At 41.5% G+C, this 18,169-nt stretch overlaps 1 non-coding gene across 1 annotated transcript; it reads left to right on the top strand.

Moving 5' to 3' along the window:
- The first annotated feature begins 3,310 nt into the window (after positions 1-3,310).
- TRNAY-GUA (transfer RNA tyrosine (anticodon GUA)) lies at positions 3,311-3,378 on the top strand. The gene has a single exon. It is a non-coding gene; the product is annotated as a tRNA-Tyr (tRNA).
- Positions 3,379-18,169: the final 14,791 nt, after the last annotated feature.

An 18,169-nucleotide genomic window follows, 5' to 3' on the forward strand; every position in this document is an offset into this window, starting at 1 on the left:
GCATGGGTTTGGTGTGTCATTATGTGTTGTTGTGCAGGTATAGGCTAACTAAGAGGGTAAATACATAGGCTTGAATTATAGCCACTGCGAATTCGAGAATTGTTAGTAGGATTAAAATGATAAATGTAATGAGAGCTGTTGTAGTGCTAATGCTTATTAGTGCAAGTGTAGCTCCTCCGATTAGGTGAATTAGCAGGTGCCCTGCAGTAATATTAGCTGTTAGTCGCACGGCAAGGGCTACTGGTTGAATGAAAAGGCTGATAGTTTCAATAATAACTAGTATTGGGATTAATGGGGTTGGTGTTCCTTGTGGCAAGAAATGGGCAAGTGATGCTTTAGTTTTATTGCAGAAACCTGTAATTACTGCCCCTGCTCATAGGGGGATGGCTATGCCTAGGTTTATTGATAGTTGTGTGGTTGGTGTGAATGAGTGGGGTAACAGGCCTAGTAGGTTTGTTGACCCAATAAATAGGATTAAGGATATTAGTATTAATGTTCATGTTTGTTCTTTGGTGTTGTGGATACCCATTATTTGTTTTGATACAAGTTGAAGTATTCATCGTTGGAGGGAGACAAAACGATTGCTTACTAGTCGATTTGATGTTGGGAATAGTAAGCTAGGAAATAATACGATAAGGGTTATGAGGAGGAGGCCTAGGATTATAGGGGTAATGAAAGAGGCAAATAAATTTTCGTTCATTTTGTTTCTCAAGGGGCGTTTTGTTTTGGTGTTTTTGCTGGTGTTAATTCTGGGTTGTGATAGAAGTTGTGTTTTGAAATTTTTAGTTGAAAAATAATAAAGAGAACTAAGAATATTGATAAGATTATTGTTAGTCATGTTGACATGTCTAGTTGTGGCATATCACCAAGGAGAGTATGATGCTCTCAATCTCTAACTTAAAAGGTTAGTGCTGGTATAGCTTCTTGGTGATTTTATAGTATTGATGCAGATCATTTTTCAAAGTACTTTAGTGGAACTAATTCAAGGACAATAGGTATAAAGCTATGATTTGATCCGCAGATCTCCGAGCATTGGCCGTAGTACAGACCCGGTCAGGTTGACATAAGGGTTGTTTGATTCAGACGGCCTGGAATTGCATCTGTTTTCAATCCCAGGGAAGGCACGGCCCATGAGTGTAGTACATCTTCGGAGGAAACTAGTATTCGGATTGTTATTTCTATGGGCAATACAACTCGGTTGTCAACTTCTAATAGTCGTAATTCTCCTGGCTTTAATTCTGATGTTAGAATTATATAGGAGTCAAAGCTTAGGTCTTCATAATCCGTATATTCATAGCTTCAGTATCACTGATATCCTATGGTTTTTACTGTAAGAAATGGGTTGTTGATTTCATCTATTATGTATAGAATTTGTAGGGATGGGAGGGCAATTAAAATTAAAATGATAGCGGGTAAAATAGTTCAGATTGTCTCCACTTCTTGTGCATCTATTGTACTGGTAGGGGTTAACTTTGTTGTTAGTATTAGTGAGATAATATAAAGCACTGATGAGCTAATTAAGAAGACGATTATTAGCATGTGGTCATGAAAGTGAAGTAGTTCTTCTATGATTGGTGATGTTGCATCTTGAAAACCTAGTTGTATAGGGTATGCCATATGAGATGTACAGGGTTTTCACTTGTAACTTAACTTCGACAAAGTTATATAATATTTTACTAACATCTCATTAATTGAGAGAGACATAGTGGTTATGATGTTGGCTTGAAACCAATAGCAGGGGGTTCAATTCCTTCCTTTCTTATTTTAGGTTAACATATATGGGTTCTTCAAATGTATGGTATGGCGGAGGGCACCCGTTTAATCATTCTAGGTTTGTTGTGGTTAAATCCACAATTAAGACTTCTCGCTTAGATGCGAATGCCTCTCAGATAATGAAAACCATTAGCATGACTGCTGTTAGAGAGATAAATGAGCCTATTAATGAGACAGTATTTCATATTGTGTATGTGTCTGGGTAATCGGAGTATCATCGTGGCATGCCAGATAGTCCTAAGAAGTGTTGTGGAAAGAAAGTCATATTAACACCCACGAATATAATTGCAAAGTCAATTTTGGCTCATGTATCATTAAGAGTATAGCCTTAGAATAGTGGGAATCAATGCACAAACCCTCCTATAACAGCAAATACAGCTCCTATTGACAGAACATAGTGGAAGTGTGCGACAACATAATATGTGTCATGGAGAACAATGTCAAGGGAAGAGTTGGCTAGGACAATTCTGGTTAAGCCTCCTACTGTAAAGAGGAAGATGAAGCCCAGGGCTCACATTATAGCGGGAGATCATTTGATATTACCTCCGTGAAGTGTTGCTAGTCAACTAAAGACTTTCTCTCCGGTTGGGATAGCAATAATCATAGTGGCTGATGTGAAGTAGGCTCGTGTATCGATGTCTATTCCGACTGTGAATATGTGGTGAGCTCATACGATGAACCCTAAAAATCCGATTGATATCATAGCTCAAACTATTCCTATATATCCGAATGGTTCTTTTTTCCCTGAGAGGTAAGTTACAATATGAGAGATTATTCCAAACCCAGGTAGAATAAGAATATAGACTTCGGGGTGTCCAAAGAATCAAAATAAGTGTTGGTATAGGATAGGGTCCCCTCCTCCTGCCAGGTCAAAGAAGGTTGTATTTAGATTTCGATCTGTTAGTAGCATTGTAATGCCAGCTGCTAGTACAGGAGGTGAAAGGAGTAGTAGTACGGCAGTGATTATTACGGATCACACGAATAGAGGGGTTTGGTATTGTGACATTGCAGGGGGGTTTATATTAATAATTGTTGTAATAAAATTAATAGCTCCTAAAATTGAGGAGACACCTGCCAAGTGTAAAGAGAGAATGGTTAGGTCTACTGAGGCTCCTGCGTGGGCCAGGTTACCTGCTAAAGGGGGATACACGGTTCAACCTGTTCCTGCCCCAGCCTCAACTACAGATGATGCTAGAAGTAGTAGCAGGAAGGAGGGGGGAAGGAGTCAGAAGCTTATATTATTTATCCGGGGGAATGCTATGTCGGGGGCGCCAATTATTAGAGGGACAAGTCAATTACCGAACCCTCCAATTATAATTGGCATTACTATAAAGAAGATTATTACAAATGCGTGTGCAGTTACAACTATGTTGTAGATTTGGTCATCTCCGAGTAGGGTTCCGGGTATTGACCCAATTCAGCGCGAATGAGCAGGCTTAGGGCTGTTCCTACTATGCCGGCTCAGGCACCAAATAGGAAGTATAGGGTACCGATATCTTTATGATTGGTTGAGAATAATCAGCGGTTGATGAACATGGGTAAAATGGCTGAGTAAAGCATTAGACTGTAAATCTAAAGACAGAGGTTCGATTCCTCTTTTTACCAGGCCCTGTGGTGAATTTACACGTTGAATTGCAAATTCAGAGAAGCAGCTTCAATTCTGCCGGGGCTTCTCCCGCCTTTTTTTTCTCGCGGCGGGAGAAGTAGATTGAAGCCAGTTGATTAGGGTATTTAGCTGTTAACTAAAATTTCGTGGGGGTAGAGCCCACCAGTCTAGTGAGGATTTAGCTTAATTAAAGTGGTTGATTTGCCTTCAATTGATGTAAGATATACTCTTGCAATCCTCATCAGGAATTAAATTATACTTGCTTAGGGCTTTAAAGGCTCTTGGTCTGTTTAACCTAAATTCCTACTCTAGCACTGATAGTATTGGTGTGAGTGGTAGTAGTATGGTGGATAGTACAACTGTTGTTGGTAGGAGGGTTATTTGTTTTGTGGGGGAAAATTGTCATTTTATTTTTATGTTGTTTGTGGAGGGGAATATTGTTAGTGTAGTGGAGTATGTGAGTCGTATATAGAAGTATAAGTTTAATAGTGCTGTAATTGCTATGAGGGTAGGTAGAATAACCTTGTCGTTTTTTGTTATCTCTTGGATGATTATTCATTGTGATAGGGGAGGGAGTCCTCCTATTGATAAGACGGTGACAAGAACTAGAACGGTTATAACGGGTGTTTTATTTCATGTGTGTGATAGTGATAAGGTGGTGGTGGCAGAGTTGGCTATGAATAGTGTAAATATGGTGGAAGTTATGATAATGTAGATGGTTAAGTTTAGTAATGTTATAGTGGGGTTGTATGGTAGTACTGCTGTTGTTCAGCCTATGTGAGCGATTGATGAGTAGGCTATAATTTTTCGAAGTTGGGTCTGATTTAGTCCTCCTCAGCCTCCGATTATAATTGATAGGATTGATAAGATTAGGATTAGATTTAGGTTGATTGATGGGGAGATTTGGTAGAGTACAGATATGGGTGATAATTTTTGTCATGTCAGTAAGATTAGGCCAGAGGATAGGGGAATACCTTGTGTTACTTCTGGGACTCAAAAGTGGAATGGGGCTATTCCCAGTTTTATGGTGAGGGCTATTGTTATGAGTATTGAGGCTACTGGGTTGAATAGTTTTATTACAGTTCATTGGCCTGAGAATATCAGGTTGATGATGACAGCTATTATTAATAGTATTGAGGCTGTTGATTGGGTTAAGAAGTATTTAGTTGATGCTTCTGTGGCTCGTGGGTTATGGTTTTTTATTATAACAGGAATAATGGCAAGTATGTTTATTTCAAACCCGATTCAGATGAGTAGTCAGTGGGAACTCATTATAACGATAATGGTTCCTAATATGATAGTTGATAGAATAATAATAAAGATGATTGGGTTTATTAGTACGGGAAGAATATGAACCACATTTTTGGGGTATGGGCCCGATAGCTTAATTAGCTGACCTTACTGTTAGAATTTGGTGTAATTGGGAGCACGAAGAATTTTGGGTTCTTAGGAGTAGGTTCAATTCCTATAGTTCTAGAAATACGAGGTTTTAAACCTCTATTATTTACTCTATCAAAGTAACTCTTTTGTCAGACATATTTCTTATGTTTGTGGGGGGATGCTTGATAGAAGAATAGGTAGTGATATGTGTCATATGCATAAAGCTAGTGTCAGGGGTAAGAAGTTTTTTCATAATAAATGTATTAATTGGTCATAATGGAATCGAGGATAGGATGCACGGATTCATAGGAGATTGTGAGTAGTAGGGATTTAATGGTAAAATTGATTGTGTAAAGTTCTGGTATATATGGATTGTGAGATGTTCCTAGGAATAAAATTGCTGTAAAAATGTTTACTATGATGATATTTGAGTATTCTGCTATGAAGAATAGGGCGAATGGTCCTGCTGCATATTCTGCGTTAAAGCCTGAGACTAGTTCTGATTCTCCTTCGGTAAGATCAAATGGAGCTCGGTTTGTTTCTGCTAATGTTGAGACGAATCATATTATTGCTAGGGGTCATGCTGGAAGGATTAGTCATACTTGTTCTTGTGTGATAATTAATGTAGAGAGGGTGAAGGACCCACTTATTAGGAGCACTGATAGTAGGATAATTGCTAGTGTTACTTCATATGAAATTGTTTGTGCTACTGCTCGTAGGGCTCCAATTAGTGGGTATTTTGAGTTGGAGGCTCAGCCTGATCAGAGGACGGAGTATACGGCTAAGCTTGATATGGCTAGTGTAAATAGGACTCCTAGGTTTATGTTAATGAGGGGATAGGGTAGGGGTAGGGGAATTCACATGGTCAGGGCTAGGCTTAGGGCTAGAATAGGTGCTAGGATAAATATTGAGACTGAGGATGTGGCGGGTCATAGTGGTTCTTTAATGAAAAGTTTGATCGCATCGGCGATGGATTGGAGTAGACCGTATGAGCCTACAACATTTGGGCCTTTTCGGAATTGTATGTAGCCTAATACCTTTCGTTTCACTAATGTGAGAAATGCTACGGCTAATAGGATGGGAATAATTAGTATTAGGATATTAATTATGAACATTTTGTTAAGGAGAGGATTTGAATCTCTGGATATAAAAGCTTAAGTTTTACACAATTACCGGGCTCTGCCACCTTAACTAGGCCCTTTTCTAGGGCGGGGTTTCGTGTTGTTAATTGAGATGCGGTCATTAATTGTCTTAAGGTGCTTATTTTAAGTTGGCCTTATTTCTCTTGTCCTTTCGTACTGGGAGAAATACCTAATAGATAGAAACCGACCTGGATTACTCCGGTCTGAACTCAGATCACGTAGGACTTTAATCGTTGAACAAACGAACCTTTGATAGCGGTTGCACCATCAGGATGTCCCGATCCAACATCGAGGTCGTAAACCCTATTGTCGATATGGACTCTTGAATAGGATTGCGCTATTATCCCTGGGGTAACTTGTTCCGTTGATCAAATTTTTGGATCAATAAGCGATAGAGTGGTTTGACTTGTAGGTCTAGTCTTTAAAATCGTTCGGAGGATTTTTTATTCTCCGAGGTCACCCCAACCGAAACTGCCAGCTCATGGAGAGTGTTGTTGTTCCTTGGTGGTTTGATTTGTCTTCTTTGGGCTGGTTAGTTAAAGCTCCATAGGGTCTTCTCGTCTTATTGGTATATTCCTGCCTCTTCACGGGAAGGTCAATTTCACTGATTGGAAGTAAGAGACAGTAAAACCCTCGTGTGGCCATTCATACAAGTCCTTATTTAGAAAACAAATGATTATGCTACTTTTGCACGGTCAGGATACCGCGGCCGTTTAACGATTGTCACTGGGCAGGCAGTGCCTCCAATACTAGAGATGCTGGAGGTGATGTTTTTGGTAAACAGGCGGGGTTTATGTTTGCTGAGTTCCTTTTACTCCTTTTAATCTTTCCTTAAGTGCACTCCTGTCTTGGATTAACAGTGTAATTACTAAATTATTTATTGTTGGGTTATTTTTATTAACTGTTAATAGAATATTATCAGATACTGACTTAAAGTCATGCAGGGAGAAAATGTTTCTTGTTACTCATATTAACATTATTACTTCTATTTTATAATAGATTAGTCCAGTATTAGGGCTAGGAGTTGGTTGTTTGTTTTTGGGATTTGTACAATCTTTGTTGTTGAGCTTTAACGCTTTCTTAATTGGTGGCTGCTTTTAGGCCTACTATGGTACTGTTAGATCTTACTCTCTAGTCAAGGTTGTATCCGTTTCTAAAAGGCTGTACCCTTTTAGATTAACTTTTAAAGATACAGTGAGATTTATTTGAATTTTTGGTATCTTTAAAGCTGAACTAAGATTCATTTTCTGGACAACCAGCTATCACCAGGCTCGTTAGGCGTGTCACCTCTACTTACAAATCTTCTCACTATTTTGCCACATAGATGAGTTAGTTCTTGGTAAACTGTTTGTGAGTAGCTCGTCTGGTTTCGGGTTGCTTAGCTAAAACTCATTTTGTTAAGTTTTGTACTAGTTAATTCATTATGCAAAAGGTACAAGGGGTAATCTTTGCTTTTTTGTACTTTGATTTTTTCTTTCATCGTTCCCTTGCGGTACTTTCTCTATAGCGCCATATCTAAGATTTCTATCTCCTATACTTTAAATTGGGAGTAAATGTTTTGTTTTATTTTACTTTGGTTATTTAGTTGGAGTAGGGTCTTTGGGCTAGGTTTAGTTCAAGATATTCATGATGTATGAAATCTTCTAGGTGTAAACTGGATGCTTTATTTAAGCTATATCTTGATTTATCCAAGCACACTTTCCAGTATGCTTACCTTGTTACGACTTGTCTCCTCTCATATGGTTAGTGCATTTAAATAAGATTGGGTGCATTATGCTTATTTGAGGAGGGTGACGGGCGATGTGTGCGTGCTTCATGGCCTAGTTCAACTAAGCACTCTATTCTTAGTTTACTGCTAAATCCTCCTTTGGTTATTAGTTTCATAATAACTTTCGTACTGGGTTTTCTTAATGTAGAAAATGTAGCCCATTTCTTCCCATTTCATAGGTTACACCTTGACCTAACGTTTTTATGTATTATGGTTGTGCTTACTTTTGTTCCTTTTTAGGGTTTGCTGAAGATGGCGGTATATAGACTGTATTAGCAAGACTTGGTGAGGTTTATCGGGGTTTATGGATTATAGAACAGGCTCCTCTAAAGGGACATAAAGCACCACCAAGTCCTTTGAGTTTTAAGCTGTTGCCGGTAGTACTCTGGCGAATAATTTTGTTTTTATAATTATCTGTGTTTAGGGCTAAGCATAGTGGGGTATCTAATCCCAGTTTGGGTCTTAGCTATAGTGTGTCAGCTACTATAGAGTCACATTTGTCATTTATTTTTATTGTAATTATGGCTTTTTACAGCTTAATTAGAGTTTAACCCTATTTGGTATGGTGCTTTAACACATTTTACGCCGTATTCCTGTTAGCTTGGGTTAATCGTATGACCGCGGTGGCTGGCACGAGATTTACCAACCCTAATTAATATAACTTAGTCAAACTTTCGTTTATGGCTTAATTTTTGTCACTGCTGTTTCCCGTGGGGGTGTGGTTAAGCAAGGCGTGGTGAGCTATGGGCGTGTGCTTGATGCCAGCTCCTTAGTTTTGTTAACCTAGAGGGCATTCTCACCGGGATGTGGATGCTTGCATATGTAAGTTTATTAAGAGTTAACAGGAAGGCTGGGACCAAACCTGTGTGTTTATGGAGTTAGGGAACTCATCTAGGCATTTTCAGTGCCTTGCTTTGATTTTAAGCTACGTCAACTATGGTAATGGGGAGAAGGACTAGGTGCTTATATACTTACTTTAGTCGGAGTGCTAATTTGAGTACTGGAAGCGTGATAAATTTAAATAAGTAACTAGGGGGAACCATGTTGAAAATGGTGGTAAATATTTAAGGGGAAGGTTGATAGGAGGGGGGAACGTGTAATATAATTTATGTCCTGTGACCATTGACTATAATGCCCATGCCTACCATTATGGTGGTGCTCAAGATGCAGTTAAGTCCAGCTACAATAGATGCTCTGGGTCAGGGCCTCAGATGGCCATAGCTGAGTCCAAGCATCCCCAAAAATAAAAAAATACCAAATGTATGATACCACAGTTATGTGTGAGCATGGGCTGATTAGTCATTAGTCCATCGAGATGTCTTATTTAAGAGGGAAGAGTGGGTGATTTTAGGTGAGATGGCCCTGAAGAAAGAACCAGATGTCTGATAAAGTTCATTAAATAGCAACCCCCATGGTTCATGGGCCTGGAGCGAGAAGAGGGGTAAGAGTTGGACTGTGAAGAAGGCTGAGCACCAAAGAATTGATGCTTTTGAACTGTGGTGTTGGAGAAGACTCTTGAGAGTCCCTTGGACTGCAAGGAGATCCAACCAGTCCATTCTAAAGGAGATCAGCCCTGGGATTTCTTTGGAAGGACTGATGCTAAAGCTGAAACTCCAGTACTTTGGCCACCTCATGCAAAGAGTTGACTCACTGGAAAAGACTCTGATGCTGGGAGGGATTGAGGGCAGGAGGAGAAGGGGATGACAGAGGATGAGATGGCTGGATGGCACCACTGACTCGATGGACGTGAGTCTGAGTGAACTCCGGGAGTTGGTGATTGACAGGGAGGCCTGGTGTGCTGTGATTCATGGGGTCGCAAAGAGTTGGACACAACTGAGCGACTGATCTGGTCTGTGGCCCATGTGATCAGTTTGATTAGTTTTCTGTGGTTGAGGTTTTAGTTCTGTCTGCCCTCTGATGGATAAGGATAAGAAGCTTATGGAAACTTCCTGATGGGAGAAACTGACTGGAGGAAACTGGGTCTTGTTCTGATGGGCAGGGCCATGCTCAGTAAATCTTTAATCCAATTTTCTGTTGATGGGTGGGGCTGTGTTCCCTCCCTTTTCTTTGACCTGAGACCAAACCATGGTGGAAATAATGAAGATAATGGCAACCTCCTTCAAAAGGTCCCATGGGGTCACTCAGTGCCCCCAACCCTGCAGCAGGCCACCATTGACCCATGCCTCTGCCAGAGACTCCTGGACACTCACAAGGAAGTCTGGGTCTGTCTCTTGTGGGGTCACTGCTCCTTTCTCCTGGGTCCTGGTGCACACAAGGTTTTGTTTGTGCCCTCCAAAAGTCTGTTTCCCTAGTCCTGTGTAAGTTCTGTAATCAAATTCCACTGGCCTCCAAAGTCAAATTCCTTGGGGGTTCTCCCTTTGCCAGATCTCCAGGCTGGGAAATCTGTTGTGAGTCCTAGAAAAGGCAAAAAGATAGGACACTGAAAGATGAATTCCCCAGGTCAGTAGGTGCCCAATATACTGGAGAAGAGTGGAGAAATAACTCCATAAAGGATGAAGAGATGAAGCCAAAGCGAAAACAGTGCCCAGTTGTGGATGTGACTGGTGATGGAAGTAAAGTCTGATAGTGTATAGAACAATATTGCATAGGAACCTGGAATGTTAGGCCCATGAATCTCAAGGTAAATTAGAAGTGGTCAAACAGGAGATGGCAAGAGTGAACATTGAAATTTTAGGAATCAGTGAACTAAAATGGACTGGAATGGGTGAATTTAATTCAGATGACCATTATATCTACTACTGTGGGCAAGAATCCCTTAGAAGAAATGGAGTAGCCCTCATAGTAAACAAAAGAGTCTGAAATGCAGTACTTGGGTGCAATCTCAAAAATGACAGAATGATCTTGATTCATTTTCAAGGCAAATCATTCAATATCACAGTAATCCATGTCTAAACCCCACTTACTAATGCCAAAGAAGCTGAAGTTGAATGGCTCTATGATGACCTACAAGGCTTTTTAGAACACCCAAAAAAGATGTCCTTTTCATTATAGGGGACTGGAATGCAAAAGTAGGAAGTCAAGAAATACCTAGAGTAAAAGGCAAGTCTGGTCCTGGAGTACAAAATGAAGCAGGGCAAAGCATAACAGTTTTACCAAGAGAATGCATTGGTCATAGCAAACACCCTCATCCAACAACCCGAGACAATTCTGCACAGAGACGTCACCAGATGGTCAATACCAAAGTCAGATTGATGATATTCTTTGCAGCCAAAGATGGGGAAACTCTATACTATCAGCAAAAACAAGACTGGGAGCTGACTGTGGCTCAGATCATGAACTCCTTATTGCCAAATGCAGACTTAAATTGAAGAAAGTAGGGAAAACCACTAGACCATACAGGTATGACCTAAATCAAATCACTTACAATTATACATTGGAAGTGACAAATAAATTCAGGGGATTAGATCTGATAGAGTGCCTGAAGAACTATGGATGGAGGTTCATGAGGAGGGAGTGATTAACATCATCCCCAAGAAAAATAAATGCAAAAAGGTAAAATGATTATCTGAGGAGGCCTTACAAATAGCTGAGAAAAGAAGAGAAGATAAAACAAAGGAGAAAAGGAAAGATACACCCATTTGAATGCAGGATTTCAAAGAATAGCAAGGAGAGATAAGAAAGCCTTCCTCAGTGATCAATGCAAAGAAATAGATGAAAACAATAGAATGGGAAAGACTAGAAATCTCTTTAAGAAAATTAGAGATACCAAGGGAACATTTCATGCAAAGATGAACACAATAAAGGACAGAAATGGTATGGACTTTTAAAAAGTAGAAGATATTAAGAAGAGGAGGCAAGAATACACAGAAGAACTATACAAAAAAAGATCTTCATGACCAAAATAATCATGATGGTGTGATCACTTACCTAGAGCCAGACATGCTGGAATGTAAAGTCAAGTGGGCCTTAAGAAGCATCACCATGAACAAAGCTAGTGGAGGTGATGGAATTCCAGTTGAGCTATTTCAAATCCTAAAAGATCATTCTGTGAAAGTACTGCATTCAGTTACCCAGCAAATATGGAATACTCAGCAGTGGCCACAGGACTGGAAAGGTGTTTTCATTCCAGTCCCAAAGAAGGGCAATACCAAAGAATATTCAAACTACCATACAACTGTGCTTATTTCACATAGTTGGTAAAGAATCTGCCTTCAGTGCAGGAGACCCGGGTTTGATCCCTGGGTCAGGAAGATCCCCTGAAGAAGTAAATGGAAAACCACTCCGGGATCCTTGCCTGGAAAATCACATGGACAGAGGAGTCTGGTAGGCTGCAATCCATCAGTCGTAAAGTGTCAGGCAGGACTGAGCGACAAACACTGGTCACATTTTAGCAAAATTATGCTCAAAATCCTTAAAGCTAGGCTTCAACAGTACATGGACCAAGAACTTCCAGATGTACAAGCTGGATTTAGAAAAGGCAGAGGAACCAGAGATCAAATTGCCAACATCTGATTGATCATCAAAAAACCAAGAGAATTCCAGAAAAGTAACCTCTTCTGCTTCATTGACTACACTAAAGCCTTTGACTGTATGGATCACAACAAACTGTGGAAAACTCTTAAAGAGATGGGAATACCAGACCTCCTGACCTGCCTCCTGAGAAATCTGTATGCAGGTCAAGAAGCAAGTTAGAACCAGACATGGAACAACGGACTGGTTCAAAATTGGGAAAGGAGTAGGTCAAGGCCATAACTAAAAAGCCTCTTGATGAAAGTGAAAGAGGAGAGTGAAAAAGTTGGCTTAAAGCTCAACATTCAGAAAACGAAGATTCATGGCATCTGGTCCCATCACTTCATGGAAAATAGATGGGGAAACAGTGGAAACAGTGTCAAACTTTATTTTGGGGGGCTCCAAAATCACTGTAGATGGTGACTGCAGCCATGAAATTAAAAGACGCTTACTCCTTGGAAGGAAAGTTATGACCAACCTAGACAGCATATTCGAAAGCAGAAACATTACCTTGCCAACAAAGGTCCATCTAGTCAAGGCTATGGTTTTTCCAGTGGTCATGTATGGATGTGAGAGTTGGACCGTGAAGAAAGCTGAGCACTGAAGAATTGTGCTTTTGAAATGTGATGTTGGAGAAGACTCTTGAGAGTTCCTTGGACTGCAAGGAGATCCAACCAGTCCATTCTGAAGGAGATCAGCCCTGGGATTTCTTTGGAAGGACTGATGCCAAAGCTGAAACTCCAGTACTTTGGCCACCTCATGCAAAGAGTTGACTCATTGGAAAAGACTCTGATGCTGGGAGGGATTGGGGGCAGGAGGAAAAGGGGAGGATGAGATGGCTGGATGGCATCACCAACTCGATGGATGTGAGTTTGAGTAAACTCCGGGAGTTGGTGATGGACAGGGAGGCCTGGCATGCTGTGATTCATGGGGTCACAAAGAGTCAGACACAACTGAGCAACTGAACTGAACTGAACTGAAGGCTGTATATTGTCACCCTGCTTATTTAACTTCTGTGCAGAGTACATCATGTGAAATGCCAGGCTGGATGAAGCATAAGCTGGAATCAAGATTGCTGGAAGAAATATCAATAACCTCAGATATGCAGAGGACACCACCCTTATGGCAGAAAGTGAAGAGGAAGTAAAGAAACTCTTGATGAAAGTGAACTTAAAACTCAACTTTCAAAAAACTAAGGTCATGGCATCTGGTCCCATCACCTCATGGCAAATAGATGGGGAAACAGTGGAAACAGTGACAGATTTTATATTTTGGGGCTGCAAAATCACTACGGATGGTGACTGCAGCCATGAAATTAAAAGATGCTTACTCCTTGAGTAAGCTATGACAAACCTAGGCAGCATATCAAAAAGCAGAGACATCACTTTGCTGACAAAGGTCTGTATAGTCAAAGCAATGGTTTTTCCAGTAGACAGGTATGGATGAGTATGTTTGAGCATAAAGAAGGCTGAGAGCCATAGAATTGATGCTTTTGAACTGTGGTATGGAGAAGTTGAGAGTCCCTTGGACTGCTAGGAGACCAAACCAGTCCATCCCAAAGGAAATGAGTCCTGAATATTCATTGGAAGGACTGATGCTGAAGCTGAAGCTCCAATACTTGGGCCACCTGATAGAAAGAGGCGACTCATTGGAAAAGATCCTGATGCTGGGAAAGATTGAAGGCAGGAGCAGGAGGGGATGACACAGGACGAGATGGTTGGATGACATCACCGACTCAATGGACATGAATTTGAGCAAGCTCTGGGAGATGGTAAAGGACAGGGAAGTCTGTCATGCTGCAATCCATGGGTTTGCAAAGGGTCGGACATCAATGAGTGACTGAAAAACAATAGCAATCTTTGTCTACATGTCCCCCATCAGGCTGGAAGCTCTTTAAGAGCAAAAGTGGTATTTGTTCTATCACTTTATCACCCTGGGAACTCTCTGGGGAAAGGGGCTGCATCTCCCATAAAGAGTCAGGGCTCCCTCATGTCTCCCCCATCACACAGGAAATGTGTCTGTGCCTGAATACTTCTGCCTCTAATTACTCAGGATGTGAATATGATAGTCCCTGTGAAGCTTCTGGGCAGTGAGACTATTTTGGGGAGTGATCCTGGGAGATTGTCTGGTCCTGGTGAGACAGCCATGGGATCCTAGATAGAGATTCCTACCAGGGGCAGAGTGCCCCCCAGAACAAGCTGGGAAACTCCAGGGGCAATGTAAAAGGCAGCCTCCAAGGACTACTTCTACTCTTAGTAAAGGGCAAGCCAAATATTCTCCTTAGACCTTCTTTCCATGCACACCATTCTGAGGGTATCAGCCCTAGAGCCAATTTTACTCCTTTCTCTCTATCAGAAAACAGGAAATGCAGTGTGGTGCAAGACAAAGATAAATCAAGATGGCATCAAATCCTAGCTGTGACACTTGCTGGTTGTATGACATTTTTTTCATTTAATATCTCGGAATGTTCATTTCCTCATAAGCAAAATGGTAATTAGAAACCCTATTTCTTTGGGCATATCATGTACCTAATAAATGTTAGTTGAATAAATGATTGCATGTTTATTTTCTTTCTTTTGGGAGTTTTAGAGAATGGTATAACCAACCCTGCCTCTGGTAAATTGAATTCCTGCATCGGTGAGCCTAACAGTTCATCGAGATGACATTTAGTTCACTCCCAGCCTTTAATCCATTCCAAGCACACAATTAAATAAGTTCCCAAAATGGAACCTTTGGTAATACATTCCCGTTCTTTGGTCATGAGAAAATCCCTTCTAACATTGCTTCAACCCCTCCCTACCCCACGTCTAATGGCACATCATAGGCATGTTTTGTCTTTGACACTTTTCTGTAGCTGGGTGGTAGAATGTCCGACTCATTGGCTTAAAAGTCAGGGCACCTGGTCTCTAGTCCTAGGTCTGTTGTTAACCCCTGTGTGACCCTGAGAAATCGAAGCTAATATTTACTGAGTCTCTTCTGTCTACTGGCCACTATAATAAGTGGTCTATATAAATTACCTCACTCACTTCTTAAAAGTGATATAATCCCTTTACAAAGAAGTCTAAGGCTCAGAGAAGTTAAGAAACTTGCACTAAATCACACAGCTATTAAGTGGTGATTTCATGTCTCCCTGACTCCACAGCCTCTTTCTATTGTGCTATGCCAACTTCTCCAAGGGCCTTAGGTTCCTGAGCTATAAAATAAAAGAATTGGATTCTGTGTTGTGGAAGGTCTCATTCAGTTTGACCTTTTGTCACCACCTGTTCAAGGCCTCTGGAAGGATCTTAGGAAACTTATGGACAGCTTCCTGGCTTTCCCTTTCCTGACCTTTTCTTTTGTTTCTCTGTCTCCAGGCCCTCCTCACAATCCTCTCCAGTGAGTCGATGTGAGACAGAAACCAAATGTTCCCCTGAATCAGGGCATCTGCTGCGTTCCCTGCGTAGTGAGCTGTGGGAACACTGCATTCCACTCTCCAGATCCTGTTGCCTGGAATATTTTCCCTGAGCCATATTGCCTCTCTGCATTCCCTTCTTTGTGTGAGCTCTTCTGCCTCTGAAAGCAGGTAGTCTCCTGGTGATTAATGTGTAACTGAGTGAACTTGCTTCCTGGGTCCAGAGACTTCTCCTCAGTAGGCTGTTTCCATCCCCAGAGTTCCAGTCCTCACACTCCCAGACCACCCATGGAGTTCACACACCCAAACATTCACCAAATCATATGTTCCATGTCCTTACCTCATTTCAGCTCCTTAACAGTGGAGACATAGCCCTGACTTCAAATTTCTAGCCATAGTTCACCTCGGCCTATAGTTTGCTTTTCTGCATTTATGTCTGGGGAAGTTAAGGCCTTGGGTCAGGGGGCCAGAGCAGGATAGGATCTCAGGCACCTGCCCTTCACCTAACCCGTTCCTTCCTCCCTGGTCTCTTCATAAGGCTACTTTCACAACCCTATGTCTGGCTTCCCAAGTCTCCAGTTACTTGTTTTTCATCTTTCTTGACTGAATCCAGATTTCTGAAAATAACGGTTTCTTTTGTTTGCTAGTGAGGCTCTCATGCTTCCTGGTCCAGGAGTGAAGGGCAATGTTTTCTTGGATTTCTGAATCCATAACCAGCTGCATTCTCTATCTAATATCAGCCAGTGGGTGTTAGATAGGGAAGTACTCTAGGCCTAAAGTAGGATTGACTCAGGGAAGGGCAATTATCACCATGTCATCATCAACAGCTACATCAGCATTTAGGACTTTCCTGTCTTCCAGACAGTATTTTGTCTCTACAATGTCTCAATAACTATTTTGTCTCTACAATGAGGTCTTAGGATGGTTACCTGCCCTCAATAATTGGAGGTATGCATCATTACTACAATTTTCAGACTGGGAGTTCTGGTTAAGAAATTTTCTAATGGTACTAATTGAAGACAGATGCAAGATTAGAACCCAGCCTGACCAACCTCAATGTCAGTGGACAATCATCTTCATTTAAGTCTACTATCTCAGACTCAGGCCTTGGATGACTTTGGTAACCAGCTCCTCTTCAGATTAGGTATATTGTAGGTACCCAGCAAGTGCACATAATAGCTGTTAACTAAATGCTTACTAATTAGCTGAGCTAAACAATGGAGCCCATATCATCAATGCAAGTCGCTTCTATGGCACAGAGTGTAAGAGTTCAGAGTCATTTCTTCCCTAGGTTGACCTGAACATCATAGCCTATATGCTTTGTGACCTGGGGTCAATGCTTGATCTTTGGACGATAATGATGCCCACTGGGAAAAAATGAAGTTGTGCTTCAGAGGGACATAGAATTGTAGACTAATAGAGGTAGGAAGCCGAACATTTGGCCTTCAAAAGGATTGTTGCAGCCTGAAAAGTAAATAAACTGCATCAAGTTGCCTGAAAGTGAAAGTCACTCAGTCGTGTCTGCCTCTTTGTGACCTCATAGACTATACAGTCCATGGAATTCTCCAGGCCAGAATACTGGAGTGGGTAGCCTTTCCCCTCTCCAGGGGATCTTCCCAACCCAGGCATTGGACCCAGGTCTCCCACATTGCAGGGGGATTCTTTATCAGCTGAGCCACAAGGGAAGTCCTCTAGTTCCCAGAAGGGAATTCCTCAAGAAGGCATCAAGTTGCCTAGGGCTTTACTTATTCTGAGATAGACAACCTTGCTCCTGGAAGCATTCTATCCACCCATTGGCAGGCATGGCTGGCACCAGCACCTAGCCCTGGGAGTGGGTGTTGGCATGATCAGTGGTGCTTATAGCATCTCACTCCCTGCCACATGGCACAGGTGGCACCTCCTGACTTTTCTTCCTTTTGCTTTGCCTCGCTGACTGTTCTTGCCAAGGTTTGGCTCTTGGCCTTGGAGTTGATAGCCAAGAGCTTGACTTTTGACATCCCCAACCATCCTCTTCTCCACGTTTGCTAACTACAGTGAAATCATAGATGCATAGATGATCAGAGCTGTGAAGAATCTTAGAACAACTGTCTTGTTTTAAAGAGGAGAGACTGAGAACTAGAGAAGAGGAAGTGGCTTGCCTTCCTTCCTAAGAGGTGTGTAGAATAAGCCCTTTGGCAGAGTAGAATCAGCCAGATCGGACTTCAGTGCCTGCCTGCCTTGTCCTCTAGAGCCAGATTTATTAAATAAGCATTTAATAAATAACTAATCTCTTCTACATATAATCACACTGCCTTTATCTGGGTGATCACCTGAATATTCACACACACATGCGCTGCTCAGAGCTGCCCTTCAGCACTCCTCCTTAATGTGCCAGTTCCCTGTCCCCTTCCCAACCCCTATCAAAGTTTCTGGTCCATATTTCAAGCCCTGTGATCTTGCTTCTTTAAGTCACTTAGGGCTGAAGTGATAGGGGAAGTTGTCTAGACACTTGGCACTCTTCCCACTCCCACACAGGCCAGGGTGCCATGCAGAGAGCTTCACATAGCTATGGGGTCTTAGGATGGTTACCTGCCTTCACCAAGACTCAGCTTTCTCATTTTACAAATATATAATTAGCTTAGTGCCCGACATCTAGTCAG

This window comes from Bos taurus, chromosome 16 (genome assembly GCF_002263795.3).
Source record: "Bos taurus isolate L1 Dominette 01449 registration number 42190680 breed Hereford chromosome 16, ARS-UCD2.0, whole genome shotgun sequence".
Taxonomy (NCBI): domain Eukaryota; kingdom Metazoa; phylum Chordata; class Mammalia; order Artiodactyla; family Bovidae; genus Bos; species Bos taurus.